At 46.7% G+C, this 12,858-nt stretch overlaps 1 protein-coding gene across 2 annotated transcripts in view; it reads left to right on the top strand.

Annotated features, from left to right (window-relative positions):
- The first annotated feature begins 2,003 nt into the window (after positions 1 to 2,003).
- G3BP1 (G3BP stress granule assembly factor 1) overlaps positions 2,004 to 12,858 on the top strand; it is a 32,749-nt gene continuing 21,894 nt past the window's right edge. Inside the window, exon 1 of one of the 2 annotated variants that reach the window (XM_007071514.4) lies at positions 2,004 to 2,284. The gene's annotated coding sequence lies outside the window, so the exon portion shown is untranslated. The remainder of the gene's footprint in view (positions 2,285 to 12,858) is intronic. The other variant, XM_007071513.4, reaches the window with a different exon arrangement.

Genomic DNA, 12,858 nt, shown 5'->3' with positions numbered 1-12,858 from the left:
GGAGGCTGAAGTAGGCAGGTTCAGCGGGTGACTGGGCCGTGCTGGATTTGGAGGCTGAGCAAGGCCGGGGCCCAGTGGGTGACTGGGCCATGTAGGGGTCCGGAGGCTGGACGCGGCGGGTTCGGCGGGTGACTGGGCCGTGCAGGGGGCCGGCCGCGGCGGGTTCGGCGGGTGACTGGGCTGTGCTGGGTTCTGGGCGGATCCCTGGCTCTGTAGAGGCCCCCATGGAGCCAAGGGGGCAGGAGCCAGAGGAACTGGGGTCGGGACGAGCAGGCTCTGGCTCTGGATTCACCAAGGGCAAGTCATGCCTGACTAATCTAATTGCCTTCTATGACGAGATAACTGGCTCTGTGGATGAGGGGAAAGCGGTGGACGTGTTGTTCCTTGACAACAAGCTTTTGACACGGTCTCCCACAGTATTCTTGCGAGCAAGTTAAAGAAGTATGGGCTGGATGAATGGACTACAAGGTGGATAGAAGTTGGCTAGATTGTCGGGCTCAATGGGTAGTGATCAATGGCTCCATGTCTAGTTGGCAGCCAGTATCAAGTGGAGTGCCCCAAGGGTCAGTCCTCGGGCCGGTTTTGTTCAATATCTTCATAAATGATCTGGAAGGTGGTGTGGATTGCATCCTCAGCAAGTTTGCAGATGACACTAAACTGAGAGGAGAGGTAGATACACTGGAGGGTAGGGATAGGATACAGAGGGCCCTGGACAAATTAGAGGATTGGGCCAAAAGAAATCCGATGAGGTTCAACAAGGACAAGTGCAGAGTCCTGCGCTTAGGATGGAAGAATCCCATGCATTGCTACAGACTAGGGACCGACTGGCTCAGCAGCAGTTCTGCAGAAAAGGACCTAGGGGTTACAGTGGACGAGAAGCTGGATATGAGTCAACAGTGTGCCCTTGTTGCCAAATGCCTTGAGGCATTTTGGGATGTATAAGTAGGGGCATTGCCAGCAGATGGAGGGACGTGATCGTTCCCCTCTATTCGACATTGGTGAGGCCTCATCTGGAGTACTGTGTCCAGTTTTGGGCCCCACGCTACAAGAAGGATTTGGAAAAATTGGAGCGAGTCCAGTGGAGGGCAACAAAAATGATTAGGGGGCTGGAACACATGACTTATGAGGAGAGGCTGAGGGAACTGGGATTGTTTAGTCTGCGGAAGAGAAGACTGAGGGGGGATTTGATAGCTGCTTTTAACTACCTGGAAGGGGGTTCCGAAGAGGATGGATCTAGACTGTTCTCAGTGGTAGCAGATGACAGAACGAGGAGTAATGGTCTCAAGTTGCAGTGGGGGAGGTTTAGGTTGGATATTAGGAAACACTATTTCACTAGGAGGGTGGTGAAGCACTGGAATGGGTTACCTAGGGAGGTGGTGGAATCTCCTTCCTTGGATGTTTTTAAGGCCGGGCTTGACAAAGCCCTGGCTGGGATGATTTAGTTGGGGATTGGTCCTGCTTTGAGCAGGGGGTTGGACTAGATGACCTCCTGAGGTCCCTTCCAACCCTGATATTCTCTGATTCTGTGGGCTGCGGCCGGGGCCCAGGAGGCTGGGGGGGGCCTGGGCCTGGTGCTGCAGGCCGGGAGAGCTGTGGCGGGCTCACTGGGCTTGCAGCAGCCCGGGACAAGATGGGAAGCAGGCGGCCCTTGCCTCCAGCGGTGGGGGGCGCTGTCTACCCGGCTGGGGAAGGGTAGCCCCTTTGTTAGTGGTGCGTTTCCCTTTAAGTGGCTCTAATCTCCGGCCTGTCAGTCACGCCCAGCCATGCTCCCTAATTGGTTATTGCGCTCACTGCCGGAGTGAGTGCCGCCCCGATCGAAAACGGGGTTTACCTTGCTAGATTTCAAGGGCGCCGCTGGACGACGCAACCACACTACTAAGACTTAGTCCCCACCTCCTCCAACTCTGATCTAATAGCGAGAGGTGCGTCGCCTCATTGGCCAGCGGGGGAGTCAGTTGAGCTTTGTCCCACCTCTGTGGCTGAAACGACAACTTCTGTTGGCTGGTACTTACGTCGCTCACTTTAACGTCCGCCTGCCTCAAGGCAGTGGGATAGGGTGGGTTGGCTGCTACTCCACAAGCACCGCCCCTTTTTCGCAGCACTGGCCAAACGGCGTCCGAGTAGGGAAGGGCGTCCCTCAGCGATTGGCTGGCGGGTTGCGGCGGGGTTAGGCTGCGCGCCGGATATATGTAGCCGGCGGGTGAGCACGCCGTTGCGTGAGGTCTTTCTATTTCCTGGCCGGCCTGTCGTGAAGCCTCCTGCTCCAGTCCCGCTCCGTCCGCAGGTAACGCGGGAGGGGGCCGGCCGCGGCCTCGGCCTCCCCTTCGGGCTGCCGGGAGCGGGGCGGCTTCGAACGGCGTCACGTCCCTCCCGGGACGGTTGCGGCGCCTCCCAGCGTCACAGACGCGCGGGCCGGGCTCGCCCGGGCCAGGCTGAGCCGTGGGGCTCGGGGCCTGTCGGCTGGGCGGGCAGCAAATGGGGAGGGGAAGCTGGTGTTCTCTCCCCCCAGGCCCGGCAAGGTGGGGGGGGGGCGGTGCCTCCGTGGGGGAGCTGTAAGTCGCGGGGGTGTGTCTGTGGGAATGGGGGGGCGGCTCGGGGCTGTAAGTCGCTGGGGGGGGTTGGGGGTGTGTCTGTGGGAATGGGGGGGCGGCTCGGGGCTGTAAGTCGCTGGGGGGGGTTGGGGGTGTGTCTGTGGGAATGGGGGGGCGGCTCGGGGCTGTAAGTCGCTGGGGGGGGGTTGGGGGTGCGTCTGTGGGAACGGGGGGCGGCTCGGGGCTGTAAGTCGCTGGGGGGGTCGGGGGTGCGTCTGTGGGAACGGGGGGGGGGCCTCGGGGCTGTAAATCGCTGGGGGGATCGGGGGTGTGTCTGTGGGAACGGGGGGGCGGCTCGGGGCTGTAAATCGCTGGGGGGGTCGGGGGTGTGTCTGTGGGAACGGGGGGGCGGCTCGGGGCTGTAAGTCACCGGGAAGGGGGGGTTGGGGGGGTGACCCGGGGCTGTAAGTGACCGGGAAGGGGGGGGTCTGTGGGAAGGGGGGGCCGGTGGGGTGACCCGAGGCTGTAAGTCACCGGCGAGGGGGGGGCCGGGCGGGGAGTCTGTGGGAACGGGGGATGGCCTGGGGCTGTAAGTCACTGGCGGGGGGACGGTGGGGTGGCCCGGGGCTCCCGCAGCTTCCTGACCTGCAAGGCTCAGCGGGCCCCATGGACACGCGTCAGAGACGGGGGCTGCCTGTGCTGGACGTGGGGAGAGCAAACCTCGAGCACTTTGGGCTAGAACAGCAAAACCGTTTTACGAAGCGGTTCCATTGATTTGAAAGCCCTTGTATGTTTGGTATCCGGGATGTGAGAAGAACCTTCCTCTAGGCCCACGGAAAGGAGTGACGCTAGAGAAACAAGTGAACGTTGTTGGGATCGTGGAGGATAGTGTTCTCTCTGAAGGCAAACATTTAAAGGGAGGGGGGGCAGTTCAGAGGAGGGATACAAACGGGAGAGAAGGAAACTTCATTGTGTTTCATGGTCTCTGTGTGTATATAATGTCTTCTGCAGTTTCCACGATATGCTATGCATCCGATGAAGTGAGCTGTAGCTCACGAAAGCTCATGCTCAAATAAACTGGTTAGTCTCTAAGGTGCCACAAGTACTCCTTTTCTTCATTGTGTGAGGCTAAATACAAAGCTGTAACCTTTGTTCTGTGCTTTACATTGCCTGTGTGTTCCATCAACTATGTAAAATGCCCCCATGTAGTAGCTAGGCTGCAGAGTTTCTTACTGGGTTAAGGTGGCATGGAAAAATATCCACCTGAGACGATAATGCTTAGCATTTGTGTAGCCTTAGTCGCCTGTAAATCTCTGCATTGTACAAAAGAGGGTAAGTTTCAGCCCTCTTTTGCAGATGGGATAACATTCTCGTGTCTGTGGCATTAAATGATTTATCCAAGGTCACACAGCAAGACAATGGTGGAGCTGGGATTAAATGCAGAACTGTGTATAGAATAGTGTGTCTGAAGAGCTCCCAGTCACTTGCGAGGCCCCAGACCTACTTGATTGTGAAAGCCCTACCTGTATTACTGTTCATCGCTTTGGGTGCCTTCCATAGAGTTAGTTTGCAAGATTGTACTTGGAATTATTGGTACATGGATGTTATCTGTGTGGTGAGACATCCACATTAAGCATTGTGTCTGTAATGACAGGTTTCAGAGAAGCAGATGTGTTAGTCTGTATCCGATGACGTGAGCTGTAGCTCATGAAAGCTTATGCTCAAATAAATTTGTTAGTCTCTAAGGTGCCACAAGTTCTCCTTTTCTTTTTGTGTCTATAATGTATTCCATGTGAAGGAAGTGGCATCTTCCTATTTCGATGTGAGGAGTATTTGCACCAAACAGCTATGTTTCCAGTCTGCTATTTTTGTCAGGCCTATCCTTTCACAAACTAATGACAGCTTTAGGAAATGTAGAGAGGCAATCAAGCCCTGAACAGTAACCTCCAGTTGGTATAAATAAAATCATTTGGAGCGTATGTTAGGCCATTATGCACATCTTATCAACCATGTTTCAGCTACCGAGGCTTACTTTCTTCTCTAGAAAACAGCATCTTCTATTCACTAAATCAGTCACTTTCACTTATTCATGGGCAAAAGAGGTTAAGAAAACATGCCAGGTTCTCAAATAGGATTTCAGGGAAGATGAGAGTAGACTACAACATATTTGCTGACTGACTAGGATTCTCAGATGTTTATGGCAGTGTTATTGGCTGTGGTAGAATGTTCACACTCTTCACATCTTTCCGAAGATACTACGCATTTCTCTGCTGACCTGAAGTAAAATCGAGTCATGACTTGCAGCAAAATGTCTAAAGTGCAGCTGCTTGTTCTACCCAGTTACACTTGAATGTCATATTAAACTGCAAGTTTACTTTAAGTATTTGGATAACTAGAGAGCTCCCTGAAACAGAGTAATACTATTGTGTGAAGGAGAAATTCATACATTTATGTTCCCAGGTATCAGAAGTGTGATTTAAATGTTAAAATGTATCCCTCAGATTAATATGCCCTAAGAGCAATTTCTAAATATCTTATATAAGCATGCAAAATATACCTGTTTACTTATTTTTCTTGTGTTAGAAGTTAGTTGTTAGAAAGCAGGAGTACATTTCAAGTTTCTTTTGATTAAATCGGTTATAAGGTCTTGGCTTAGTAGGAAGATGGGGAAACCTTCAGTGTCTGATTTGGTGAATTTACATTAATACTTAATGTAACCAACTTGAAAGCTAGAAGATGGAAGCAAGGAAAGGAAAAATACTTGCCACATGTGTTCCTGACATTCCCAAACTCCCTGGCAAAACGTGAATCTTTTGTAGGAGCCCTAATATGGAATGACATAGCAAAGAATCCTTTGCATGTGCCCTTTCATGGTCCTGGGCAGCCACAAAAGCAGCAAAACTAATAAAGGTACAAACATAGTGTCTTGTCTTATGTCTGTTAGTGACAAGAGGACATTTTTTTTGTATAATAGTTCACTAGTCTGCAATTGGCTGTTTGTCCATTCTGCTGCAGCCATGGTATCATATTTGATGGTGACTGTCAAGGATAGTAATGACACAAATTTGAACTTTTTGTCTGTTTTTAAAATCTACTAAAACTTCTGAAAATATTTTTGAGAAGTCCATTATTTGCCTAGGAGCTGTAGTTCTGGTATTCTTATCTATTTGTTAAAGTACCAAACCAGGCTAGAAGCTCTCTCAGGGGAAATAACTACACCAAACCCTCGCTAGAACACACGTCTATATCGCACAAATTCTCATGTAACGCAGCCATGGATCCCAAATTTAATTGCTTTAATTGGAATTCATTTTAATGTGGTCCCCGCTATAACGCGGTACTGCGCATGGATCCCAAATCTTATGTTCTAGCTAGAGTCCGGTGTATATTCACTTTAGTCTCAAACTTCCATAAAGGTTGCTAGAAATAATGTGAAGTACTTTAAAGACTCACTGTATTGAGTCTACCTCCTTTAGCTCACTGTTATCAAACAGCATTCTTAAGGCTGAAATTTAGACCAAAAAACCTTTTCCTATTAACATTTCAGTTCATGCTGCAGAAAAACATCTCCCAGGATGGCTTTAGCACATGTCACCTGCTGAGGATAGTTGAGAACTCCACTGAAAACACATGCTAATTGAGGTTGTTCTTTCCCCTTGCACAGTGTGTATACCAAATTATACACGGCGGAACACTGGTTAAAGAAAGTATAGTTTAAAAAAAACAAACCTGAGGGCTAGTTTCTCAAACTGTAGGACAATTGTTTGGTTTTTGGCCTTTAACTGTAGTGACTTTGAGAGAGAGCTGCTGAAATTGACAAATGACAAGCCCTGTTGGATGAGTTACGAAACACTTGTAAACTAACTGCTGCAGCTTTCCAATGACGTAATCCAAGCCTTTTTCGCTGCGTATTTTTAAGTGACATGGCAGGTGGGAAGTTGAAGAGGAGAAGTCAGAAGGTGGATTAAAATGGAGTGGGTCTCAGATCTTATGACAAGTGATGCTGTCCTGTGCACATACATGTCAGCTACTGAGTTTGTTGCACTTCATCTTTGGTTTCATTTATGTAATGAGACTTTTTTTTTTCACAAAGTGTGGGGATGTGTACAGTTATTGACATGCATTTTAGTCAAGTGACTGGTATTGAAAGTCTTTAGCATTGGATTAAAATATCAGTCAGAATTGTTTCAGCTAAAGCTGCTGTGTTGGAAATGTCTCCAGCTGCCTTGACTAGGAAAAAAGAGAGGTCGGATATTAAACACAAATTACTAAATGAATGCATCTGATACTACAACAGGGGTTCTCAAGCTCTTTTGAATCATGACCCCCCAACTTTTACAAATATTTTTGGAGGCACCCACAATATCCTACACATTTGTAATGATATGTGTAATATTATCCTTTAAAATCACCCTCTAAACTTTGGTCACTATCTTGCATCTTCTGTCATATCCCAGACCACTTCGGTTCCAATTTAATTTATTGGTGCTGTTGTGCTGACTATTAGATGAAGGAAAAAACAGTGTTAAGCGCTGTGAAATTACCCAAGGTACAATCTGAACTGATGAACAGCTGTCTCCTCAGTTCTCCAACATGGGGAGCCTTTTACATTGCTTTGCTGTGAGAGCTACCACTCCTGGTTTGCTCACTCACAGACTCTAGCATGTTACGTACAGTTACAGAGTCTGAGTGCTATAGCCAGCCACTCATGAATTACACTGGAGAACAACACTAGGAAATTCCAAGTCCCAGATTTTCCCCAGAAGTGTATGTCTTATACTATCCAGCTCTTTACTGGACAATGCATGCTCATGTAAAGTCGGTCATTTTAATACTGCACAAATCCAGTAATCCCAAATGGGGTTTCCCAGACATACTGTTTTAAATAAAACAAGTTTAATAATTACAGAAAGATAGATTTTAAGTGACTGCAGGTAAGGAGGCAAAAGAGTTGGAATTGGTTACAAGAAAATAAAAGTAAAATGCAACTAATGCCTAACTTAACAAGTGAAGTGAATTCAAAGCGGGGCGGGGGGGGTCTCACTATGTTTTGCAGTCTTACTGGCTGAATGTCTTTCAGTCAGAATCCCTCCCCCAGTCCAATGCTGCTTCCTTGTTCCTCAGGTCTTGTCGATGCTGTGGGTAGAGTGAGAAAGGGGGAGAGAATTTGGGGCATCTGCTCTCCCTTTTAGTTCTTTCTCTTCTTCAAGAATCATCCCCAGCTGAGGTCCAGGAGATACCGTCTGAGTTAATGAGAGCCACAATCTGTTTTTGTCAAAATGTAGATTTATTTTTTTCACTCACACCTTCTTTCCTGCCAAAGAACAGCCACTCAACCATGCGATGGTCCACCAGACTCCATTTGACACCTGACTGAGGTGTCAGTCACCCCCCTGTCTCAGTGGAGCTGGCCCGTGACTGCTCTCCAGACCTGGAACATGTCCCAGCAACATCACACAGTAGAATTCTGCAGCACTACACACAATGCTGCCATACACATCCCACCAGGACAACAATGATCACTCTCAAATGATCTCTCACAAGGCACACCCTGCACAAAATTTATCATCTTGTAAAAGGGGTGAATATGGGGTACAGCCTGTCTCACATCCATTTCAAAACTTCTGGAATCCTGTTTTCAAATGGCAAAAACATTTTTTCATGTCTATAAAGTCATGCCAGCATTGACGTGAGGACAAGAGCAAGATGGTCAGGATAAGCTGCTTTTTTAAAGTGTGCATGTTGCCTAACATACTAAAACCTCTTTTCCGTATGCTTGTCCAATGCTAATTTTGTCAATATCTCATAGCATTCATACTTAACTCTAACATTTGTATTGCTACTTAGTTCCCTCTTAAAGTGAAATCTGAGGGGCTACTTGTGTTAACAATAAAACAGGACTGAAATAAGACCCCGTGTCTATATTTAGAAGAAGCTGCAATGGCCCAATGAATCCAGATGGAAAAATTGTGAACCTAATGATGAATGATTTTTCTTCTCTTCATTGAGCCATTGTAGCTGCTCTTGACTGTCAAAACAACTGGCTATTATGACAATAACATAGCAATAGCCACTGTCATTTTGGTTGGTTGAGGGAAGTGCAGAAAAGGTAAAAATACTGAAAAAAGCTTCAATACTCCTATAAGTCAGTACTTTAATTGGTGCATGGTACACAGAAAATATTGACTCTTTTAATAAACTGATGCCTCATGCTTCTAGGCTCAAATATCTTGTGAACTGTCAGGACTAGAAACACTAGATGAGGGAGGTCAGACTATGGCCCGCATGCTGGATCTGGCCCATCAGGGCTTTCAGTTTGGCCCATGGAATTGCCAGCCCTGTGGTGCAGCCGGGCTCAGGCAGGCTCCTTGGCCCTGCTCCGCTCCTGGCACCATGTCCCTTCGGCCCCTGGGGTGGGGTCGGGGGCAAAGGGCTTGGTGCGCTGCCCTTGCCTGCAGGTACCGCCCCCCGCAGCTCCCATTGGCTGGGAATGGGGATCTGTAGCCAATGGGAGCTTCAGAGGTGGTATGTGCAGGTGAGCGCAGCGCGCGGCTGAGCCACCTGTCCCACCCCCAGGAGCCACTGCTGGACATGCTGGCCACTTCCAGGGTTTGGTGTGGGGTTAGGGCTGGCAGGGGGCCTGCCTTAGCCCCACTGCCTGCTGCTGGCACCCCGGAGCTGTTTGAGGTAAGCGGTGCTGCGCCAGAACCTGCACCCCGACCCCCTGCCCTAACCCCCCTGCCACACACCTCCTGCACACCATACCCGCCTCCTGCACCCCAGCCCTACATTCATGGCCCTGCATACAAGTTCCCCACTCAGGTGTGGCCCTCGGGTCAAAAATTTTGCCCACCCCTGCACTAGAGAATCAGTACAAATGGTTTTAGGATCAGTAAACTTCTGCAGGCACTGATCCAGTACCACAGATCAGAAGTTTCCTATGCCTGCACTAGGACCAGCATTTGTGGGGGGGATTGTGTCCTAGGATTTTACGAAACCTAAGGGTAATTGAAATTTCTATGAATTTTCTGAAGCTCTTTTACTCTTTCTGGGCATTTAGAAGGCAAGTAGGGTTGGAGATCTGCTTTCATGTTGAGTTTACAGGGAGATATGCCAGTAATAAAAACAGACATTACCCAGTAGTGTTTGCAACACATGGTACAACCTTGTGCTAGTAGCAGGAGAACCTGAAAGTGAAACTTCTTAGTCCGTGGTACATCTCATTTTGGACAAAAAGTTCTCCTTGGAGAATTTGCCAAAAAATTTAAAATTCTGCATACAATATTTTAAAATTCTATATATTATATATCAAAATAACACAGAATAATGGGACTCCCACTGCCAGCCCTGGGCAGGAGTACTGGGGGAAAAAATAAAATTCTGCAGGAAACATTAATTCTGTGCAAATTATGCATTACACAGTGGTGCAGGATTCCAGCAGGAGTAAAAAATAAATAAATGGTGAAATAAACTGGGTCTATGAATTTTTTTTGTCTAGAATGTAAGCAAAACCCAAACCACCTTCTATATAGCAAGCACTCAATTTTTAACTCTCATGATGTCCCTTTATTTGACCCCTTGTATCCAGATCTGCTAGGGAAATATTTAAAACTTATTACCTTCTGGTGAAAATAACACTAAATATATTAGTCCTTTTTTGAGCTTGGTTCTTGTGTTCACCTGCTGACTGACTATTCTTGTTGACTCCAGCAATATGGGGAAGAGTCTGTTTAGCATAGTAAACTAGCTTCCAACCTATTGTATATTTCTCTGAAAAAATGAACTCTATGTGGGTTAGTCCTTTTTGTTTCACTGAAATATTTTAACCTCTAATACCACTAGTATCTCCAGCAGCACTGTATAGCAATGTGGTATTTGGGCCAGGGTATGAAAAACTTACTAGATGCCTATTAGGCAGAGCCCATTATGAAATGTCATGAGGAAGCTCAGTCAGTGGGGTCCAAGGGCAACATCTTAGTGACATCTTGAGCCCTGCTATCCTCAGCTGCTGATAATGGGAGAAAGTTGGGATTTCTACCAGGTTGCTCTCTCCGAGCCCTACTTGTGTGGGACTATGTCTTTAATATCTGCCTTTAGCTAGTACGGGTGGTGATAGAGTGAAAGCTGCACCCTCCCATGCCCCTAGCTGCAGGTGGCCGGGGTGGGGGTGTGGATTTTTTTGGTCTGTTTAATTTCTTTCCTGCTAAGAGCTTCTCGGCTTCTCTGAGGGGAGCAGGTCTCCACTACTCTACCTTATCCTTCATATTCTGGGGTTTCTTCTCTTATGAACATCCTCCTATGCCTGCCTCTATAACATGAAATTAACATTCTTGAGCCACTACTGCTCTCCGATTCTAAATAGCAGCAATGAAAAGCACTGGTTAGTTTAGCTCTTGCTGCTTGTCAAAACTGCGAACAGCAGCACAGACACTGGGTTTTGTCTACAAACTGGCAGACAGTGCTGCATCTATTTACTCTTGGTTCGCGTTTGGAAAGTTTATTAGCAACAATGATGACTAGAAAGTGTAACTTCTGTAGAATACAAGTCATTTAGGAAGTTTGTGGCTTATTTATTCATATTGTATAGAGGCCTGTCTGGGAAGGTTTCCCCTCTGCCATTGGCAAGTGGTGAAGTAGACCTCTTCCTCTCCTCTCCCCTCCCCTCCCCTCCCCCCCCCCCCCCCCCCCCCCCCCCCAAAAGTATTGGTCAGGGCAATGCTAACTTTAAACTTAATTTTGAGCTGTTTTGCATGTTTTTTACGTGTGAACTTTTTAGCATGTGTCATTGAGCAAAAAAGTTACATCCATATAAAAAAGATTTCTGTGTGGTACAAAGCATATTTTTCAAGGACCCTTTTTAAAATTTAGATTTTTTTCCTGTCATGTTGGTTTGGCTATATTATTTCAACCAGGAAATATACCTCTGGTTCAGACCCCTGCCCTCCAGCTGCTTGTGTGTGTGTGTGTGTCTCTCTCTCTAGAATGTGTTTTTCATCAGATTTTCAATGCTCTCTACAAAGGAGGTAAGTTGTTATCCCCATTTAACAGATGGGGAAACAGGAGAAAAGTGATTTGCTCAGGATCATCTAGCAGTCGGTGTCAAAGCCTGGAATAGAACTCAAATCTCCTGAATCCCAGTCGATCGCTCTGTCCACTAGACTCTGCTGCCACCCTTCTATAAGTTATGTGGCTTTCCTTCTACAGCAGTGACTAGAGTTTATGGCAGACCTAGTGTATGGCTGGCTAAAATGTGTGAATGTGCTGGTGATCCAGGTTAACTTTTTATTAGACACAGCTACATTTTGAGTTAAAATGTCCTTTAGTAATCATAATCCACTTAATTGTATTAATATACACGGTACACTTTTTAATTACTCTATGCTTGGTTGACTGAGGTTCACCTGCTGCTGTTTTTCAGTGGGCAGTCACTTACGGGTTGCATTAGTAGTATTTCACAGGAGAAAGTAACGTAACAGTTAAAATACCAGTCACTGTAACTCATTACAAATCCCATTATTCATGGATAAAAGACCTTGCGTCAAACATTCCATCACTTAGCTTTGTGCACCTACTTCCAAAGAGATGAGGTTTTTGATATCTTTAGATACAATAGAGCAGTTTGTGCCCATTCAGCTGCTGTAGTTCATCGGCTTTACTGTAAACTATCTATGCTTGGAAGGCCAGCTTGTAAGATTTTCTCACAGGCAGACCATACAGTCTCCCATACAGTCGAAGTACAAAACAGTGCTAGTGTCTATAAACAGGTAACTTCCTATAATGCTTTCTGCTTTCCATCTGTCTTTATATAAAGGCTTTCTTTTTCATTTAGGGTTCTTGGCTTTTGAAATTTAATGCCTAAATGGTATTCACCTTTTTTTAAAGGCACCCTTTATCTTTGCGAGTACAGTAGAACCTCACCAGAGTTACAAATGGACCAGGCAACCACACACCTCATTTGGAACCAGAAGTACACAATGGGGCAGCATCAGAGACCAAAACCAAATACAGCACTGTATTAAACGTGAACTACTAAAACAAAAAAAGCGAAAGCAGAATTTTTCTTCATAAGTAAAGTTTCAAAGCTGTATTAAGTCAACGTTCAGTTGTAAACTTTTGAAAGAACCACCATAACCTTTTGTTCAGAGTTATGAACATTTCAGAGTTACAAACAACCTCCATTCTCAAGGTGTTTGTGACTCTGAGGTTCTACTGTAGTTATTCCCCAACTCATGGGAGACAGAACTTTGAAATTAATTGCCCATGTTACTGATTCTAACTAATGCTTCAAGATTTCTGTACCTGAAGCTCACTGGGTGCTGGCCCCTAC

This window comes from Chelonia mydas, chromosome 8 (genome assembly GCF_015237465.2).
Source record: "Chelonia mydas isolate rCheMyd1 chromosome 8, rCheMyd1.pri.v2, whole genome shotgun sequence".
In the NCBI taxonomy this organism is placed as follows: Eukaryota; Metazoa; Chordata; order Testudines; family Cheloniidae; genus Chelonia; species Chelonia mydas.
The sequence above is the reverse complement of the archived record's forward strand: the minus strand, read 5'-3'. Positions and strand labels throughout refer to the sequence as shown.